At 39.7% G+C, this 21,034-nt stretch overlaps 1 protein-coding gene and 1 long non-coding RNA gene across 4 annotated transcripts in view; both read right to left on the reverse strand.

The window, feature by feature from the left end:
• Positions 1 to 21,034, reverse strand: part of LOC129767795 (uncharacterized) — a 76,851-nt gene that overhangs the window by 28,899 nt on the left and 26,918 nt on the right. The window contains exon 1 of one of the 3 annotated variants that reach the window (XM_055768995.1): positions 10,365 to 11,049. The exons of the other annotated variants lie outside the window; for them this stretch is intronic. The gene's annotated coding sequence lies outside the window, so the exon portion shown is untranslated. Of the gene's footprint in view, positions 1 to 10,364; positions 11,050 to 21,034 lie in introns of those variants that run through there. 3 annotated transcript variants of the gene reach the window in all.
• On the reverse strand, positions 1,128 to 2,759 carry LOC129767811 (uncharacterized). Its single transcript, XR_008741577.1, has 3 exons — positions 2,163 to 2,759; positions 2,006 to 2,095; positions 1,128 to 1,824 (listed from the first exon to the last, which is right to left on the reverse strand). It is a non-coding gene; the product is annotated as an uncharacterized LOC129767811 (long non-coding RNA).

A 21,034-nucleotide genomic window follows, 5' to 3' on the forward strand; every position in this document is an offset into this window, starting at 1 on the left:
GTCTTGTAGCAATGTCCAACTCATGCTTCAGCTTTAACTCCTGGACACATTCCGCGATTCGCTGCAACTCAGTGGCATGTTGCTTACGAATCCCAGCGATTTCGGAACACAATTTTTCTTGCGTAACGATCCGACTCGCTTTAGGAACTGTCCCGGTTCGAGAGACAACGTCCTCTACCTCGAGAAGATCTTCAAAGGGCTTCAGATCGACAAATGGCATGTCAAATTGATTCTTATGCTGGCTAATCTGAGCGATGGCCAATCCGCTAGCGTTCTCGGGCGAATGCGCTAATTCTTCACCTACCGTGCGGCTTTCCAACGTACCAAGGGTTGATTCTACCTCTAACCGCTTATCATCTTTTGGGGTCGAAGAGCAGTGTACAGCTTTGGGAATGCCAAATGCATTTTGAGGTACGCTAGTATCCACAGACGTTGATGTAGGTGTCTGTCCATCGACGACCTTACCGGAACTCTCGGTTATCTTTGTCTGCTTCACCCATTCTTCCGTCCTCCTCGCACTTCCCTGGCTACTCCGTAAACTACGTATGCTTCTTGCCTCTTCATCGTCTCGTCGGCGCAGCAACTCATGCTTTCGCTCGATGAATTGCTTGCCTCGTTCAAGCTTTTCCTGAAGCTCCTTTTCATTTAACGCCTTTTCCTTCGCAATTCGTTCCATACTTAGTTCATCCACAAGTCGGCGTTCTTCCTCCAGACGGTCCAAATCACGGTTGATTCTGGCTCTGCGAATGCTAGATGTACTTGATATCCCACTAACGATGCTCGGTGCTGGATCAGGAATTCGAGGAACGCATGCCGTACATGAGAAACTTGTTGAACGTACCGTAGCAATGTTGACGTTGGCACACGAGAAATGGTACCACCGATTGCAGTTCTGGCATTCAACCATGAACCGTTCCGCATCATTCGAACGATCGCAACCATTGCAATCATGATTTTCTACGCCAATGTGGTCTTAAATCGAAGCCTCGAATGAATCTCTCGAGCGGATCGATATCGGATCATCTTCATAATTCTGGAGGGGAGCATTCGCCTGCTCCATAGCTCTCGTTCGCGAACGCGTTTGCCGGACATTCGACTGGAATTCCATGACTATTCGGATAAATTCTTGAAGAATTTGTTAAGACAGATTTATCGGAGTTCTCCCAGCGAATTAAAAACAGCTCTTTTCCGAGTGTTAATCAGCTTCAAGCTACAATTTACTTCATGAAATAAAGGTTCACAATAATGCATCGAAACAACTTACAATTTAGTCTCCGATTGTAGTAACAAATTAAAGAATCCAAAAAAGTACTTATTTTAGCAAAGTTTTCTAGTCTCGTCCCCTAATCGTTCAGATTTAGAAATATATATATATTGTTTACAATTCTTCGTTTTACTCTTCTTTCTCATTCCTCTTCCTCGCTTATCATCACCTCTGACAGTTGTAGTTTATGGTTTAGCCGTTAGTGGGTGATGGTGCGTAAGTATCGTTTTTGAGGGGCTGTTTCGGCGAACAACATTGATGCACTGAGATTAGTTAATCCACAAAAAAATTATAAACATCGTAATAAAAAATAAATAATAAACATTGTAGAAAAAAAAGAGTTCTCGATAAGTTAGTGAGCATACTGTGTTCGGCTATATTTGACTACGTATGTGGGACCAACATTCATGCATTAATTTCAAGTGTTAACACACGATCTTAATACACAGCAGCTGACTCCGTCATTGCATATAAATGCCGTCAACGAGCCGTTGCTGATAAGCAGCCAAGACACCAGTCAGTCTGTCTATGGGGCCAACGATGAGTCGCCCATGTTGAAGCTGTTGAAGCGTGCAACGAAAAGAAAAACAATTGACTGATAAGAGAACGTGTTTTCGCTTTATAAATAGTGACACCGATTCCAGCTACTCTCCTACGCGTCCTCCCTCCCAACGTCTCTTAAGGAAATATAATAGCAAAATTGAAAATATAGATTATCAGTTGAGTAGCGTTTGATCTTACCTTGCATTGCACTAGTTCTGCGATGCATACGGATTAATCACTTTCAGAAAAATAGCAAAAGTTCATGAGACGAATACAAATTGTTACGTTCTAAAATTGATAGAAATTAATTGTCGATTTTACACTCGTCGTATTTGGTTGAGCAACAAACACTAACGATGTTAATACACAATGTAGAAACAAAAAAACTATCACTCTCGATTCAGTTTACCGCGGACACCGCGTTGTGATGAAGGTGGTGCAAATAATCCCCTCCTCTCACCCGTACAAAAGCTGGCATGAAACTGGACGCATTTTCCTGAGCTACGTGCGCTTCTCTCGGGCGTGGACCATATCCCCGCGATTGGTGGTCATTTTTCGCACACCAATGTATGATCTTCGTATCCCGTATATCTACGAGTGGAAGGGGAAGGAGAAAACCGATGTCCGACGACTAGCGGGTTCAGCTCAAGACGGCGGGTAGAGATCGAACCGATGGTTGGCGACGGTGATAAGAACTGCAAACCGTGTGTGAAGGTGACGCAATTAGTTTAATTCAAGTTTTGGTGTGTCATTCGGAAAAAAATTACAATTTAAAGATCGATTTTTGCGACTGTGTCAAAAAGCAGCACCTGATGATTCTTACAAAAATTTCGAGTGTCTTATATGGTACGATAAAATTATCTCACATATAAATTATCCTGCGTTATAGTTTAGTTTCCCAGAATATAATCGAATATTTATTATGACGAAGTAATAACGAAAATTGAATTGTTTTGTGTTTCATTTCCTATAAGATATCATCATGGCATATTATTTGGTTTTATTTATTTTTTTAGTTGTATATATATACATTTTAACTGAAGTGTGTAGTATGATTTCAAACCCCATTTCAAATCCCATTCCAAAATCCATCTTAAAACCCCCAATATACAAATTATCCTTCTTCTCATAAGCAGTTGATTGTTTCAAAATAAATGACTCATGCGTGGTCACTTCAATTTACGATTCCCACGAAACATTCCTCAAGCGCAACTGCATTATTTCGTTAATTGTTTTTCTCCCACATTCGCCCATGTAAACAATAAAAAGGCTAAAGGCAATAAACCTGAAACCAAAACAAACCCAGTTCTATTCTGATTAAATACGCGACCGTACACGAAGTCGTCGTGACACTTTACGATTTCCCATGAAATCGATATGTGCGCTTATGAGCGCAGTAAGCAATTTTATTTCTTGACACCATTCACATCGAACACCACATTCGATTGATTGGCTTTTTGAAATCGACTTGGCTCCTCCCAGTGAAACTCTCCACAAACTGTTGGATAAGTTAGCTTAAGATTTTTGTAACTAGCATCAAGTGAGTTCTTGTATTACACTCGACGCGGACGGCCGCGTGGAGCTACATTAAATCAATAAAGGTTGTAAACACATAAGTTTGAGTTTCAGATCCAAATTGAGAATATATATCAAGTGACCAGATGTTCAGAGGTCTAACGCGGGACACAAAAAAAACGCTATGCATATACGTTATCTGAACATAAGCCATAGTTTAGCGATTCTCATTTATTCGTGAAATTCTTAACATGTGTACTTGCAATAGAGTCATTGAAAATGCCAATCAATTTTTCAACAATTTTAGTGTTAACGCAAGCCTTTAAGAAATAGACCATTTTGCGATGGAAAAAAACTAAAAAAGTGAAGGGTCTGAGCCTAGGGGAACGGACGGAAGTTTAACGTAGGACTGTGATTGTTCAGAACACTTGGTTATTTTAAATGTAATTTTTTTCATTGTTCAGAAATTTGTTAGTTTTTGAAACTCTAAATAGTAGCCCTGAAAAAGACCGTATGTTGTATGTACTCATAACCTTTAAACGGTTTGCAACGAACAAAGAAAGACGATAAGCTTCTGGCAGGAAGTTCAACTGTCTAACTGAAAATGATTAATGAATATCAGTGGGACACATAACAGGGTGGAATGGTAGATGAAGTATACGTGAACCGGTAATAAAAAAAATATATCATCATTGATTACATTGAATATGAAATTTATGGGGAAAAAACGAAAAAAAAAGTTGAAAATACTCACGATTTCGTGATATTTTCAGGTAAAATACACATGAAATCATGAAGTTGCTTTATTTTTGATGGATAGCTATGGTATTGTGATTTCTTTCCATTTTCTTATTCTTATTATTGGGCATCGGGAGCAGTAGCTTTCTTGGTGAAATAATGTTCGTTTGCAGACTATCACAATCTAGTCGTATTGGTTCTACTGCTCAATCTATCATAGAAGGAATTGAGTCATTGAGAATTGAATATGAGTCATGAAGAATATTAATATTCCATTTCGTTTCATTCTTGTGGTGCGATGTAATGCCGATTTCAATGAGTCTTCGCATGATAATCGCTGCCTCCCCCTAATTAATGAACGATCTCTGTATGGGTGACACTTTCCTCGTTGCTTTGATGAAATCTTGCATGAAGTTTGAGTGATGCATAAAATCTTGCATCTGATTACTATACACTGGAGTCGCTTTTTACGCGGGGGATATGTTCCGCGTAAATTCCAAAATCCGCGTAAAAATATGCCGGGTAGTTTTCCAAATCCGTGTAACAATCTAACAAACAGCGAATTATTAGTTTAAAATGCAACCCATATTCTAACAATAGATTTACTGATTTTTTTTGCATCCTACAATCATGATATCTGTATCTCCTTTTATTTCTCAGATACTAATCAGTGATACAATTCAAACTTTTTTGGTGAAAAGTCACATCAATTAGCACTTTGAATTTTTACGCGGTTGATACGTGCCGCGTAAAAAAAACCACGTAAACTTCGAAATCCGCGTAAATTCCGAAATCCGCGTAGAAAAACTTGTAAATTCCGGAATCCGCGTAAAAATAAACCACGTAAATTCCAAAAACCGCGTAAAAAGCGGCTCCAGTGTAACATCTTGCTAGTTTGTTAGATAAAACGAATTATTGCACATTCATGGGAACGAAGTTGGAAGAAAGAATGCATAATACATGATTTCCCTTCGCACCCGCTCGCAAAACATACCTCATTCATTTATTAAATTGCTCACTTGTTTCATTATTTACACTGTTTATGTCGCAGGCGAAAAAAATGCTGAATAAATTTGCCGTCTAATGGTATATATTATAACATATATCGTAAGAACGATTCTGCGTAATATGCATTTAAAAAATCTTAAGAAACGATCAATTTTTCGTAGAGTGACCCCCCTGTATAGAAATCAAAGATCATTCAATGGAACAAATTTTCCTTAAATCTTACGTTTATTAAGCCTGCAACAAAAATGATTCAGCACTGTTGATTCACAGGCATCTTGAAGATTTTTTTCATACTGCCAGCTTCACTCCCACAGCGAAGGAGTTGGACATCCTGAGGCACTTCGCACTATAGCCGATCTGGTATTTACAACATCCTCTCCGTGCCGATCGAAGCAACCAGCCAAAGGATGAAGAAGAATCTGCCCAAAAATGGACATTTTTATGCGGAAGCGTCAGACGAGGCCAGCCGTGTCTGAGCAGTAGGCACCCAGAAGGAGTAGCTGGAGAGTCTTACGGTGAACGGGGAGATATACAGTACGAAGTGCCTGCCGTAAGATGCCGCATTCACCAAGAAGTAGTAGCCAAAACGAAGAGACAGCTGACCGCCAAAGCAACGAATAGCTTAGAGAAAATGCCGATATCCATTTTTTCATCGGCCAACGGTTCCGACCAACTTCCGTAAGGCCGTCCGACACTTCATTTACGATACTTCATCAATCAACTCTGCCTCTTCCTGTCCAGCATACACTAGTTCTTCCGGTTTATTTAACACGTTGAGCCCCGATCGAGCTAGGGGACCAAAAATGAACTTTTCGTCTGACTCTCGTCGGTCCCTGCGGATCAATAGAAATTTTAATGAAATTAGTTTTCCAATTTTTTACTGTCGTTCCCAATTGACACACTCTGAACGAAGTAGTAGGACGTCTGGTGAGTTTAATTTTAACAATACTTGTGAAATACTGAATAGTTTGAGCCTGCGTGCTCTGATAAGCATAGTTAACTCCTCCAGCTCCAACTTCTGTAGGTAAAAGAGGTGGGTCACCAAAAGTAACCTCGGTCGCCATGATTGAAAAAAAAAATTAAATGTAATACGTGTGACGAATAAAAATATATTGTTCGAGAGTTTTTTCAGAAACCTTCTCAGGTCAGAATGGATATTATTTCCGAAGTCTAGATTCGCCGAATAGTTGAGAGTTCGCGTTTTCAGAATCACATCACTCACCACAGTGTATCCTGATTCTTTTTGATTCATGATAATCGTGAGGCCGCGAATACCATACTAACATTCCTTCCCTTCACCTAGTGACTGTAAGGACGTGGTCGGCTACTCCAAAGCGTCGTTCAGTGTGTTCTTTGTGCAATTTCGTCGGTTCAGGTCAATCACGGAGAGCAGCTGCGAAGTGTAGTCTACTCAAGTTCAAGCTCAAGCCATTCGAAATATTCAAAAGGAAGAAAATGCGTAGAACATGCACTATCTGCTGTTTCTTTTTTTTAAATAAATTTATTTTCAAATGGTATAGTGTAAAGAATGAATGGGCCGTTTTTATGAATAGGAAAAACGCTTGGTGAGAAGAGCAATACAGATGTTCTCACTCAAACTCTTGAACCCCGATAATCTTTTCGAAAAACGTTACAATACAGCCATTCCACACAAAAACCGATATAGTGTTTCTCAGATTTTCGTGAAAATTGATAGTTTTTTTCTTTCAAAAAATAACTTTTTTAAAAATTCATAAGTTTGAACTACTGGATCGATTGAAATGATCGTCATATCAAATCATATCTCATAAACTCAAAAATGCAAAAAAAAAACGCTTCATTGATTTTTGGATTTGTTATGTAAAAAACCCTCAGCTTTCAAGAAAAAATATAAAGCATATGGCGCCCTCTATCTTTAACTGAGTAAACTATAAAAACAAACACAATCAATAATTACGAAAACAGAATCCAATTTTCTCGCAAGTTTAATATTTTTTCAGAGAAGACTATTTTTGGCTTTAATTTGATATGTCGTATATTATAAAAAAATGTTATCTGAAGCTACAGAATCTTGATTCTAAAAAGTCTGGAGAATTTGTAGAAATACCACTACAAATGATTCGCGCGTAAATTGCCAGCTTAAAATGCAAACGCAGTGCTTGCTCTACGAACACTGACGAGAAGGAAACATCGCAATTTGATTTCCGCTCGTGTAAAACTTATTGCAACGACGAGAGTATAAAAGATGTTATATTAAGGTGCTTTATCAATATAAACTGAACCGAAAATTTCGCTTACACAGTACTGCTCTAGCTAGCGAGCATACAACAGCTTTTGTCGAGACTGAGAGAAGGTCTTTGTAGCCATGCAGCGTGAGCGTGAGTGAGTGATCCTGGGTTCAAACCCGGCCCCACTAACGAAAATTGTCAAAATGACACTTTTTCGAATGAACTTGAACGTTTTAAATCTATAACCACTGTAATAGAAAATACCAATTAATCAATTGTTTTGCTTTAGTCAGCGATCGATCAACAGTTTTTCTTAATGTTGGTGCTCAATGCGAATGCGATACGAAGTCGAACAGTAGAACAATAGATTGTCAATAGTGTCTTGTGAATGAAATATGATGCGATTTTGTTCGCAACTTTAAATCCGAGGTGGATGCTCGATGGAATGGTACACCGCGCATCGGTTTTCATACCGTCTGGTGGAGAGTGTTTCTGTATTGTTGAGTGACATGAACAAAATTCTGTTGCTTTGATGTTTTGCTAATGGTAGACTGAAGTGGTTACCATAGTATTGAGGTTTATTATTCCGAGTTCCGAGAGATTTAATCCGAGTTTAAAAGCTATGAAAGAGTTGTTTTTTGTTGGTTTTTACCAGGTTAGAGACAAAACAAAAAGTTTGAACCCGCTATGATCCATGGTATAAGAGAATAAAGAACGTTCACAATGCACATTGAATGCAATAGGTATGTTGACGTAGGACAACATGTTGTTATTGTTCTCGCAAAGTCAAGAATGAAGATATTTTTTCACAATTTTTTTTGCAAATAAATACTAACTTAAAAACTATAGGGCCTATAAAATGTTGGTCAATGAATGATATGTAGGAAATAGTTCGAATTTAAAAAATATATTTTTTAAATCCACTTAAAAGTATTTTAAAAATTAGAATTCATTTATCTATTGAGCTTTTTTCTCAATTCTGAAAAAAAAATATATAAATAGGCCATCCATACATCGGAATAAGGGCACTCCTACAGAGAAAATAGTTATTGTAGCAACTTTTTCATGTTTCCTTTGAAAACATCCTTTGTTTTCAGCGTTTTTTTTTAGATTTGTTTGACATTTTTCAATAAAAATTTAAACAATTTTCTACATTCCATTCCTCGGCCAAAATTTGGTAGGTTTTATAGTTTCTAAGTTAGAGTTTTTTGTTAAAATTTAAGAAAAAAATACTTAGACCTTTTTCAAAAAGTCATCTAGGTTTAATTTTTGACATTTCAAGTATGTAATGTTTCTTGAATTACCAATGTTTTTACACCCACAAAGTTTCACTGCGGTCTGAGACGGTGCTGCCAAGCCAACTCCTAAGACGAGTTGGCATGAAATTCGTCTAGTTTAGACAGTCAAAAATATGTCCTTGGAAAGATTTCTAGAAATTCTTATTATTTTCCAAATAACATTGCTTTTAGTACACTCCATTGTGTTACAAAAAGTCGATGACCTGTTACGCTAATCATTGAGCCTTTCGTTCTGGTCAGCATTATTTGAAAAAAAACGGCCCTATCATTCCACCTGATCAGGTAGTGCATGTGTTGTTGTCAATGTTGTCACGCATTGTACAACTTATCTGACGACTCATGCTCGAATTAACAGATCTGATGAACGATTATGTCGTCTGTAAATAGACGAAGAACGCGAATTTTCTCGAACTGAATCATGTTTTTCATAATCATTATCAGCAGACTGTTCACGATGAATAGGTAAATCAAACTATACCCAAAAACAAGAGAGAGCTTGACAGCGCACATATCAAAAAGTGTTGCCACCTTGAATCAAAACTTTAAATGCGTTTTTTCTCGGAACTACTTTTTGAAGCCGGTGTGATAAAACTATCCTTTGTATAACCGGTTCAGAACTGGAGTAACGTCCCAAATTCGAGCCTCTGCGCTAGACAACCCCTCAGCACTAAACCTAACGATATTTCATGTATGGCTATTCCTACCACAGTGGGTCAAATGACCTCTCTTTAAAATGTTGTATATATGTATCAATATGTATGGCGAAAAATATATTATTTAGCATACTTTGGTAAAGAGTAAATATTGAAAAATACATTGATGTATTTTTTATGAAACGTAGTAAAGGGTAATGACGATGTGATAATGTTATTTGTAAAGAAATTCTGACATAATTTTGAAAGAGGTCATTTGATCTCGTCGTGGTAGGTTTAGTGTTGATATTTTTAAATATAATATTCCGTTAAAGAGTTGTTACTAAAACTGAAATAATTTCGCAACCCATTGTAACGATGCGCTCGTGTCCTGGACACAACTCTCTATATGTTGCCAGTTCTTGGTCGGGAGTTCTGTGCCAAATAACACCCCTTGCCTGCGTGATAATCCCCGACATGGTATACGAGACGCTACCATTTGGCCATGGAATCCTCAATACCAGTCGGTGTTTCAGGCTATTTTCCGTCGAGAGTATTTCACGGCGGAGTTTTTACCGAATTATGAAGTGTACCCCGACTTAGTGATCCTAAATTGACAGGAATGTCTCTATCAAGCCAAACAAGTCAAATACCGCAAAGGCACATGTAGACAAAGATCCGACAACCAATCGTCGTGAGAATTACAGATAGCCCGACAAACAAACAAAACAGGTCAAACTAAAATAATTTCGCAAATAGAATGGAAATGATTTCTATGATTTTGAATGGGTTATCCAGAGGGTTAGTGGGATGAGCATTTGAATTATGAAGGAATGTGTTCAGATTTGTGTTTTGTTCGTCAATTAATTTCAGATAATTCATTCGTTACGAATAGCTGATCATGAAGTTTCCCGTCTCGCGTAACTGTGTAAATATAGTTGGATAAAATACCATCTCATCGGGAAACAAGTTCCCCGGACTTGCTGATGAGCACCATTCGCCTATTTACTTATGCTAGTCAGCTCCAGCTTGTAAACTTGTGAGTCAATCACATAATCCACACACAGTGCACGCATATTAATACCGAAACGGATAATCGCGCTGCCACATACCTCTCCCGGTAACTTCTCGCAAAAAGGAAAGATCATTCAAAACTTACTTTCCGAACAGTTCAATGAACCTGTCGCCCCGTTCAAGGCTATCGGAGAACCGGTTTGCGTTGTCAGCTGATGATAGTGCTTTGTTTGTTTTCACACATTTTTGTCCAATCATCACATTTTAGAAAACTGCGGGACGCGCGTCATTGGTCCAAGTTGCAAATCATAAACACTTGACTTTAGAAAACTCGATGTTGGTTCGGTACAGAACAGCTTCGGACTTTGTGCTAATCCACTTGAAACAGAACATAAGATTGGGAAACACACTCGCGATGAGTAATTAAATAGTTCAGACCATTTAATCGCAATTGGCACCACTAAGATAGGTTTTTCTCTTCTCCCCACAAGAAACATTCACTCGCCCATAAATTATGATAAATGTGCACCGCACCAACACTGTTTCTACATTCTTATTGCATTGGATGTCTAGAACCTAATCACCGCACTGTCCACCGTAAGAAACTGTTATTTTATTTCATCTAATGTATTCGATTCTGAAACATTCCGTAATTAGCTTATGTCGTAGATTTTTTTCCCACCGTGTTTATCATCGGTGCGACGAGATGTTGACTTAACTGGATGCAGCTGTATCACTGTTCCACTCCACGATGATGTGCAGCACTTCTGGTCGGAGTTACAACACACGATAAATTCCTTCCACACGGTACGAGTGCTGATCGCGAAATGGCAAACCGTCTGCGGAGTCTCCTCCAGCTCAACTTCAACTCAACACAATAACATACACGGAGAGCAGCAGCAGGTCGGAAAGTCACGTCTGCTCCGCGCGTAAGCTATGATTGCCGGGACCGGTTTTTGCACAACACACTGCTGCAGCGGCAGAAACAGAACACGAAACGAAGGGACGGACGGACGGACGAACGGTGATGGACCTGATCATTACGGGAACGAACGGATCTGCGGTCGTCCCGAGGGTGAAGTGGCGTTTTGTGTGTGACGTTCTTGTCAGAGAGTGACATTCTTTTCGACTGTTTTCTTCGTGTCGCACATTTGTAGAAATCGGAGGAGCATTGCGCGAATACAACGTGTGGGAGATGATGTGGTTTATTATTTGTTTGGTTTGTTGGCTTCTGAAAACATTGGATATACCGGCGTGCGTAGGTGAGCTATCTTTTATTTTTGAATGGGATTTTCTTGGCTTGTGTGATTATTGACTGTTTTAAAGTATGACTTATTGAAAACCGCGTTTGTTTGTATATTTACATTTGTACATCATTTATAAATACTGCTAACTATTGGAATTGCTTTGGAAGTGACATATAAGTTAGTGAGAAACAATATGTGAGTTATGATTACAATTCACTTATTGCTTTTCTTTTATTGTTCTCCTTGTAGATCTTGGGTTTTTCGCACTTTTCTGGCGATTCTGGCAACATTCCGGTTCGTTGTCAAGCGTTTGCGTCCATGTCCTACCCGGTCGCAAACGCTATCGAGCTCTTGGTACTTCCTCCAAAGCTTCTGAACCGCACCAATGCTTACGTTGTACTTGGCCGCTATGTTCCGAAAGGATACGCCATCTTGGTGGCCCTTAACTATTAGTTTACGCAAAGAAATTTCGATTTTCATGAACAGCAAGAAAAAAATTTATAACAACTCGCGTAACCGTATTCAGAAACAACAAACTCAATCTGACTTAAGAGAATGATGGAACCTAAGCATACAGCATACAGAAATGTCATTGATATCAGTAATGACGCGCCATCTCCAGCTGAATCCGATAACTGTTCACCTGTATTCTTTTTTTGTGACCGTATTCATTTGTTCACAAATATGATCAAATCTGGCACAACCAATGTGCGAATCTTGTACTGCAATCCAAAAACAATTTTTAAGTTGAGAACTGATATCTTATGTAAAACAAACGGTTCATGAACGAAGAACAAAAATTTTAAACAGTGTATTCTATGTCAAGGAAAGTGTATTCTATGTATGCGGTTCAAACTTAAAAGCAATCGCAAAAAAGGTAGGAACTTCAACTAAGTCAAGTGAAAAAGGTGAGTTTCTTCAAACGCCAGATCCAAAACGAGCATGGACACTGGAACAAGCAAAAAACCTGATCATAATTTCAACAAAACAGATGGGGCTCCGATTCTCCCAAATAAACCCCCGGATCGGTCAACCCAGCCTAATGCAGAACACTAAAGTTTTGCAAATAAACCTCCATCACGTTAAAGCAGAGTCGAGCGTGTTATCCTGGAGGTTTACAAAAGACGCTGTGGATCTAGCTTTTATCCAAGAGCCTTGGGTTCACAAACGAAGAATACTAGGTATTCAAACAGGTTCATGTAAGTTGTTCTATGATGACAAGCATGACTCCCCAAGATCTGCTGTCTTAGTAAATGCAAACATTTAATGCTTTCCTATTACAGAGTTCATTCAAAGGGACATCGTCGCAATCAGAGTGGAAGTACCAACCGCCAAAGGAAGATCCGACATCGTAATTGCGTCGGCTTACTTTCCTGGCGACGTTCCTGAGGTTCCCCCACGAGAGCCAGCGGCGTTTGTTAACTACTGTAGGGAAATTAACAAGGACTTCATCATCGGATGTGATGCCAACGCTCATCACACAATGTGGGCAAGTACCGACATTAACTACCGAGGTGAGTGTCTTTTAGAATTTCTCTCGTCAAACAACATAGATATTGCTAACAAAGGAAATGAACCAACATTCATAAACGCAATCAGACAAGAAGTCTTAAACCTAACGCTGAGTAGCCCGTTTATTTTTGACAATATTCATAACTGGCACGTTTCCGAAGAGGCGTCTTTGTCTGATCATAGACACATTATTTTTGAATGAGATGGTGGCATGACAGTTCAACGAGAATACCGAGATCCCAAAAAAAACCAACTGGGATCGGTATTCCCTTAACCTCGAGTCAAAAACTCTGAACTCAAAAATACGGTCGATTCAGCAGCTTGAATCAGCTTCAAAAGAATTAAACGAAACGATAGTCTCTGTCTACAACAACAATTGCCCACTAAGAAGTGTTTCTTCGACGAGAAACGTTCCTTGGTGGAATAAAAGACTTAAACAGCTTCGCAAAACAGCGCGGAAACTGTTCAACAGAGCAAAAATTACTTCGGACTGGTCTCAATACAAAACGGCTCTAACTGAGTACAGCAGAGAACTGAGACGATCCAAACCAAAAACTCTGGCAAAAACCACTCAAACGGACTAGGTTCCATTAAAAAGGACGACGGTTCGTTTACAAAAACTCCCTCAGAAGTACTAGACTTTCTGATGAAGACTCACTTTCCGGGATCTACATCTGTCCATCTGTCGAATACTAATCCTGGCTATAATGGCGACACAAAATGCTCTCGATGGCACCCCACAAGACCTGAAAGTGCAAAGGATGTCGCTAACATAGTTGCTGGGTTAGTCTTCACGAGAGCCAGAGTGGTTAACGCGGTGAGATCCTTTCTACCTTACAAATCTGCAGGTACAGATGGAATTTTTCCAGCCCTGATTCAAAATGGTGAATCAAAACTAATTCCACCTCTAATCGAGATTTTTAAGGCAAGTCTGATACTAGAGCGCATTCCTTCGATATGAAGACTTGTTAAAGTAGTTTTCATTCCAAATGCAAAAATCATTCAAATCATTCCCAAAGGCATTCAGACCTATTAGTTTATCATCAATACTGCTGAAAACTATGGAAAAAGTATTGTATGAATACATAAAGTCTGTATTCATGTCCAAATGCCCATTATCTAAATGACAGTTCGCCTACCAATCAGGCAAATCCACAGTAACAGCGCTACACACGCTTGTAACAAAAATTGAAAAATCTCTCTCGTCAAAAGAAACCGCTCTATGCGCGTTTCTTGACATCGAAGGTGCCTTTGATCATGCTTCTTATCTATCAATGGCACAAGCGATGAGAAATAGACACTTCAATAACTGCATAGTCAAATGGATCCAGGGCATGCTCACACATAGACGAATCACCTCGGAGCTGGGCGGGTCGTCTTCTTCTTCTTCTTCTTCAATGGCACTAACGTTCCTAGAGGAACTTCGCCGTCTCAACGTAGTATTACTTGCGTCATTTTTTATTAGTACTTAGTTGAGATTTCTATGCCAAATAACACGCCTTGAATGCATTCTGAATGGCAAGCTCTAGAATACGCGTGATCACAGTGCAAGTCGAAGGAAATTTCTTTGACGAAAAATTCCCCCGACCAGAACGGGAATCGAACCCGAACACCCGGCATGTTAGTTATGACGCTAACCACTCGGCCAAGGGAGCACCGCGGGTCGTCAACATATGTGATTGCAACGAAAGGTTGCCCACAAGGAAGGCTTTTATCACCCCTCCTTTGGTCACTTGTAGTTGACGACCTGCTGATAAGTTTAGAGGTAAAAGGACTCGAAGTTGTGGGCTTTGCCGATGATCTAGTCATAATGGTACGAGGCAAGTTCGACGACGTGTTATCGAGCAGAATGCAGATGGCCTTAAACTTTACACAATCCTGGTGTATCACAGAAGGTCGGAGCATAAATCCCTCAAGAACAACAATTATTCCGTTCACCAAAAAGAAAAAAACTGCATCTGCAGTCTTTACATCTTGGGGGAGAGGAAATAAAAAGCAGCGCTTCAGTGAAATATCTAGGTGTTATCTTAGATGCCAAACTAAACTGGAACGCGCACTTAGATTCAATAATCAGCAAGGCCAACTCATCCCTATGGGCATGCTCTAAAATGATAGGAAGAACATGGGGTCTTAAACCAAAAATGGTTATGTGGGTTTACACTGCAATTGTGCGGCCTAGGATAACCTATGCCTCACTTGTATGGTGGCCAAAGACTAAGGAGACTGTAGCTACGAAAAAGCTAAACAAACTCCAACGACTAGCATGCGTTGCAATTACTGGAGCAATGCGAAGTACACCTCCAAAGGCATTGGAGGCTATCCTTCACCTGATACCTTTGAACCAATATGTTCGGCTAGAGGCTAAAAAAGCGCTCGAAAGCTTAAAAGATGGAAAAAATACTAGACGGGGACAAAACTGGTCATTTGAGCATCCTGAATCTTTTACCCATTGGACCAGCCTCAGAGATGAACAATGATTGGATGGGACCTAGGACCAATTATGACATTCAATACAGAGTGATCGAACATTCCCGCTCAGTATGGGATGAAGGTGACCCCAACGTTCGTAATGGTTCAATCATGTTCTTCACTGATGGGTCGAAAATGGGAATCAGAACAGGTGCTGGAGTGTATGGTTCCAGAACAAAAATCTCTGTGGTTATGGGAAACTGGCCAACAGTTTTTCAGGCAGAAATAGCTGCAATAATAGAATGTCTAAAAGTCTGTCTCAAAAGAAAGTATAGACATGCTAACATCTGCATATTCTCTGACAGTCAAGCGGCACTCAAAGCTCTACATGCCTTCAAGTGCTCTTCAAAAATTGTCTGGGAATGCATTTCCCTTTTACGGCAATTAAGTCAGATAAGTTCGGTACAATTGTACTGGATTCCTGGCCATTGCGGTGTAGAGGGCAACGAGTGAGCAGATGAACTTGCCAGGAACGGCTCAAACTCACCATTCACTGGTCCAGAACCATTCTGTGGACTCTTCGACTGTGTGTTGAAAAGCGAGCTGAAAAAATGGGAAGACCGGGAAGTGACAGCCAATTGGATGGTTGCAAAACTTAAACAGGCGAAAAAAAATATTACACCGAGTATTAAAATTACTCAACAGCTGCTAAGCCTTAATAAGAAAGACTCAAGCACATTCACTGGTCTTGTAACAGGACACTGCCCGAGTAAATACCATCTTAAGAACATAGGTTTAGCACAAAATTTAAATATGCTGCTGATGGTAGAATTGTTTTAATGTTTAAATTCATTGATGGTAGATATGCTATACATACTCTAATGGAAAATACAGCAAACTAGAAACGGTTGTATATGGCTGTGGTTGTTGATAGTATCTGTGTCGTTTAAGTTCAGCGATTCTTGTCTTTATTTCAAAGTTTGTGCAATGGATAATTTTAAAGAACATTTTTTTCAATTACTTGAAGACTTATGATTTGACCGTTGACCAGGTATATAACTGCAACGAATCTGCCTTATTTTTCAAAATGATTACCAGATAAACGTTAACTTATTTGGAGGAAAAAAGGTGAAAACGACTGCATCCTAGGGGCGTTAGGAAAATTTGAATAATACGATAGAATGGGAAGAACAAAATAACTTAAATTTAGTTACAATTAGAGATTGTTAACCGGTTTTACCGGTAATACCGGACCATTTTTCATTACCGAATTACCGGTAATTTTACAATCAATAACTGGTAATTTTTATGTTTACACGATAAAGGATATTTGCCTTTATTCCGCTTTGAAATATTACACAAGAATCAAAAAAAGATCGATAAAACAAAGCTGACAATGTTACCCCGATTCTACGATCTCCCAACTCCGCTGCCCGCAGAATTGCTGTTCAGCCATTACTTGAGCTTGAATTGACGGCGGCCGAACGTATTTACAAACAAACGGCTAGAGTTTTCCGAGGGAGAGGACAACAAATGACCTGCAATAAATGGGCAATGGGAAGTGCATACCGTTATGTGTTCGCTGCACATAAATGTTTTTTTTTCGCTGTTGGCATCATTGTTGTGATTCGGTGACTGCTGCAAGTCATAGTTTCATTGCTGTTTCACGGGACCAGCCAAAAATGGTTGAAAGTAACTATAATACAGAAAAAGGCATGTCGTTTCCCGGTGACTGCTGCTTCAACTGGAGATTAAACTGATCTTACAGATTGGTTCGGTTGAAGCCGGCCCAGCGTAGGTAACTGTTGGTGTGGAGAAAACGCTCTGTAGCATAAAGGAAGGAAGGTATTGAATTAGAGAGACTTTAAACTCTGAGAGTTCATTCGTCTCTTCTGTAGCATAAAAAATAGACCCGACTGTTTATAAGCAAAAATAGTCGCTGTTATTTTTTATCCCCTCCCGTATATTCCATGCCTCATCTTCATATTGTCGAAAACGAACCACCTGTCAATTCCAGCTCCTTGCTTCAGCGATGAAGAACTGACAGCGATAAAGGAATTGGTTTATGCCCTCGACTGTTGAACTGCTATTTCGGAAGAACGGCACCCTTTATGAAGTTGACGTTGGATTGAAATTTATGCTAGAACAGCTATCGAGCAACCATCAGAAATTGCCCTGATTGAAAGGACTGCAGAAAAACGATTCGTCTATGCAGATCTGTTCGCCTATATGAATAATCATTCTGCTCGTGGTTGGGACACAATTAATGAGTACTCCGGCGTCTTCTATCAAAAGTCGAAATGCAATGATCAAGCAGGGATTTGAAATCGTTCGTGACTTGACGAAATTGGACGAATATGGTATTGATTCAGTAGCTAGACAACACGAGGGAAAAATCCACTGGACGTTGCAGAGCCTGAAAAACAGTTCAGGGAAAAACTTAAACCACGATTGCAGCAATCAAAGGTATCAACATCCGCCCAAGCTCAACGTTTATGACCGGATTGATGAAAATCTTCAGACAAGAGTTTTCGTACTGAGGGCGTCAAAGGCAAATACGTGAAATTCGATGCTCTTCGTACTGTACGCCCAACATCATTGGACTCTGAATGTGCGTTTTTCTCTTCTGGAAATTTCGGTAATGATATCCGATCTGGATTAGAAGACGACCTAAATTAACACTATTTGTGTCCTGTTTCTATGAATATCTGTTTCAAATATATCACGTCTCCATTTTATCACGCGAAATTGTTTTTGAGCGTGATATAATCGAGACGTCGCTGTATATACAATAATTACTGCTTTATAGTTTTACTATCAATAAACATCTAAAAAAATCTACGTACCTCATTCAACTGAAACTGAAGAAAGATTTTGTTAGCTTATCATAGTATCAATATCACTGCCTAAAGTTTCAACCAATACTGTGATGATCATAATCGGAATATAAGCGAAAAACGAATGTCTCTGGACTTACACATAAGCTTTCGCTTTTCCCATAAACTTTCGCAGAAAAATTATGTATAAGATATTTTATATTCATTTTATCAAGTTGCAACTGGCAAAGAGGACTCTCGCGGTATCAATGAATGCGTTTCCATAGGCAATCTGTTGATGTGTATTGGCTCATCGACTTGGATATCCCGATCTCGGACTGTGAGGGTACTTCTCAAGCCTAACAAAAAGACGATTGTTGAAAAAGGTCCCCGTGGTGTATGATGTTGTGCACAGAAAGATGATCTTCGAATGAATCTAAAATAAAGATAAGCCCATATCGGTTTTAAGCTACCGAATGATTCAAGATTATAGAATAGACGGAAAGCTAAAGTAAAAATCCGGAACGCGTTCCACTTCATGACAAAGGACAGCGACACCAATTTTATTACCAAAACACTCCCCCACATACGCTTGTGAGTTGTGAGATCATGTTAATAAATTCCCTCAACTTAAATGCACAAAGATCATGTGGGCGCGCGCATTGCAATTTGTTAGTTCGCAGTGGACATAAAAAAAACAATGTCTGCATTTTTGACCTACCCCAAAACGGAGTATGCAGGTCAATGAACCGTATGTGAAGAATTTTGTGACGAAGAGTAATTTAACTGTTGAATCAACCGTCGTTAGTAGCGCCAATACAAACTGCTTGTGAAAACGAGACCGATTATAGAAGATGATCTTACTCGGAGGTGAATGCCCTCAACGCTTTGCGACGAAACATTTCTATGCTTTGTGCCCAGAAGCGAATCGCTGCGTGCACGGGGCTATGATTTGACCTCGGTAGCTAGCGCAACGAACACGACACAGATAGTTTCCACTGTCAAGGCCAAGCATTTGCGCAAAAGCTCCCACGATTCCTTGTGTCGATATAACAATGTACACAAACACGTGGAAAGCCATACTGGGTGTGTGCTTTTTGTTACGGGGATTTTTCTTCTACACTTTGACAACGAGAAATCAATCACTAATCCCTGAGAATAATGACAGGAACTCAACACAATTGCGGATTTCAGACTCAACGAATTATTAATTTCGAAGTTTACGCTAATTGAACAAACACTCCGTGAGATAGTCGTCACTCGTGTTGCTATGGGATTTACTACCAACCAGTCTGTGACTAACGTCAATATGAAAACAAAGAGAAACTACAACCCATTGACTGGCTCTGTCTGTCGACGCCAATCGCTGTTTAGTTCCACTACACATTCGTTTGTGCAAGGCACGTGTGTGCTGCCTTGGTGGAAAAGCGGAAATTTCCCGCCTTTGTGAGGTGCGCATGCTAGGAACTAAACCCCCATCCTCCGATTTGATTGTAGGGTAGCACTTTGTTGGCGCTAAGCGAGGTCATTTCTCATCCGGGAAAAAACTTTTTCCCTTTTCCCTTGGGTGCAGGCACAAGGGGATTTCGATTGTGTCACTCTGTGGGAGCTAACTTTTGCTTTGGGGTAGGTTAGTGACTTCCCCTAATATCGGGATATTCGCTAATGGGAATCGTCTGGCTAGACTGAGTGAACGAAGGCCATGACCGTGGGGAACCGATGCAATCTATGGGGGGTTAGTGCACTCGGTGATATGTTTACCAGGTCAACCGATTGCATCCCGGAGGGCGTTCCGTTGGTGGAGTGCATCACACCCCGAAACAATCATTTCATTACCTTTCAAGTGACAACTGAAAATAGGTGTTGTATGGCAAACAAAAAAATCGCTTACAAAGTGATGCTGGCGCTTTGCGACAGACGGCTGAGTTTGCATTGCGATAGGTCAGGAATGACGAATCGTTAGTAGATAGCGGAACTCGCAGCGCATCGATTTGAAATGTTTTGGTGTTGTATTGAATTGTCTTATCTTTGCTTTATACTTTTATTCAAAAAAGGTTTTATTCATTTCTCGTCACTCCACGCGTGCATCCGCGTCGAGTGTCATACAAGAAGTGTCTTAATGCTAGTTACATGTGTCTTAAGCTAACTTAGCCAACAGTTTGTGGAGAGTTTCATTGGGAGGAGCCAAGTCGATTTCAAAGGGGAATAGCCAATCAATCGAATGCAGTGTTCGATGTGAATGGTGTCAAGAAATAAAATTGCTTACTGCGCTCATAAGCGCGCATATCGATTTCATGGGAAATCGTAAAGTGTCACGACGACTTTGTGTACGGTCGCGTATTTAATCAGAATAGAACTGGGTTTGTTTTGGTTTCTGGTTTATTGCCTTTAGCTGCGCGCGACATGATGTAAGGGTGCATTCATATCGCCCGCGCATGTTGGCATGGACGAATGTGGGAGAAAAACAATTAACGAAATAATGCAGTTGCGCTTGAGGAATGTTTCGTGGGAATCGTAAATTGAAGTGACCACGCATGAGTCATTTATTTTGAAACAATCAACTGCTTATGAGGAGAAGGATAATTTGTATATTGGGAGTTTTAAGATGGACTTTGGAACGGGGTTTGAAATCATACTACACCATCCCTCTTTAAGAGAATGATGTAATGCAATGGAATCATTCTTAGTATTCAGATTATGGATTAATTATTCCTTGGCTTCTCTCAATGTTACAAATATTTTATAGACTTTTTATAGGTTTCTAAACTTTTATTTTCCAAAGCTGTTGGTATATTGTAAACAATGGTATGTGGTTTTGTATAATATTGGTA

Source organism: Toxorhynchites rutilus, chromosome 2 (genome assembly GCF_029784135.1).
Source record: "Toxorhynchites rutilus septentrionalis strain SRP chromosome 2, ASM2978413v1, whole genome shotgun sequence".
In the NCBI taxonomy this organism is placed as follows: Eukaryota; Metazoa; Arthropoda; class Insecta; order Diptera; family Culicidae; genus Toxorhynchites; species Toxorhynchites rutilus.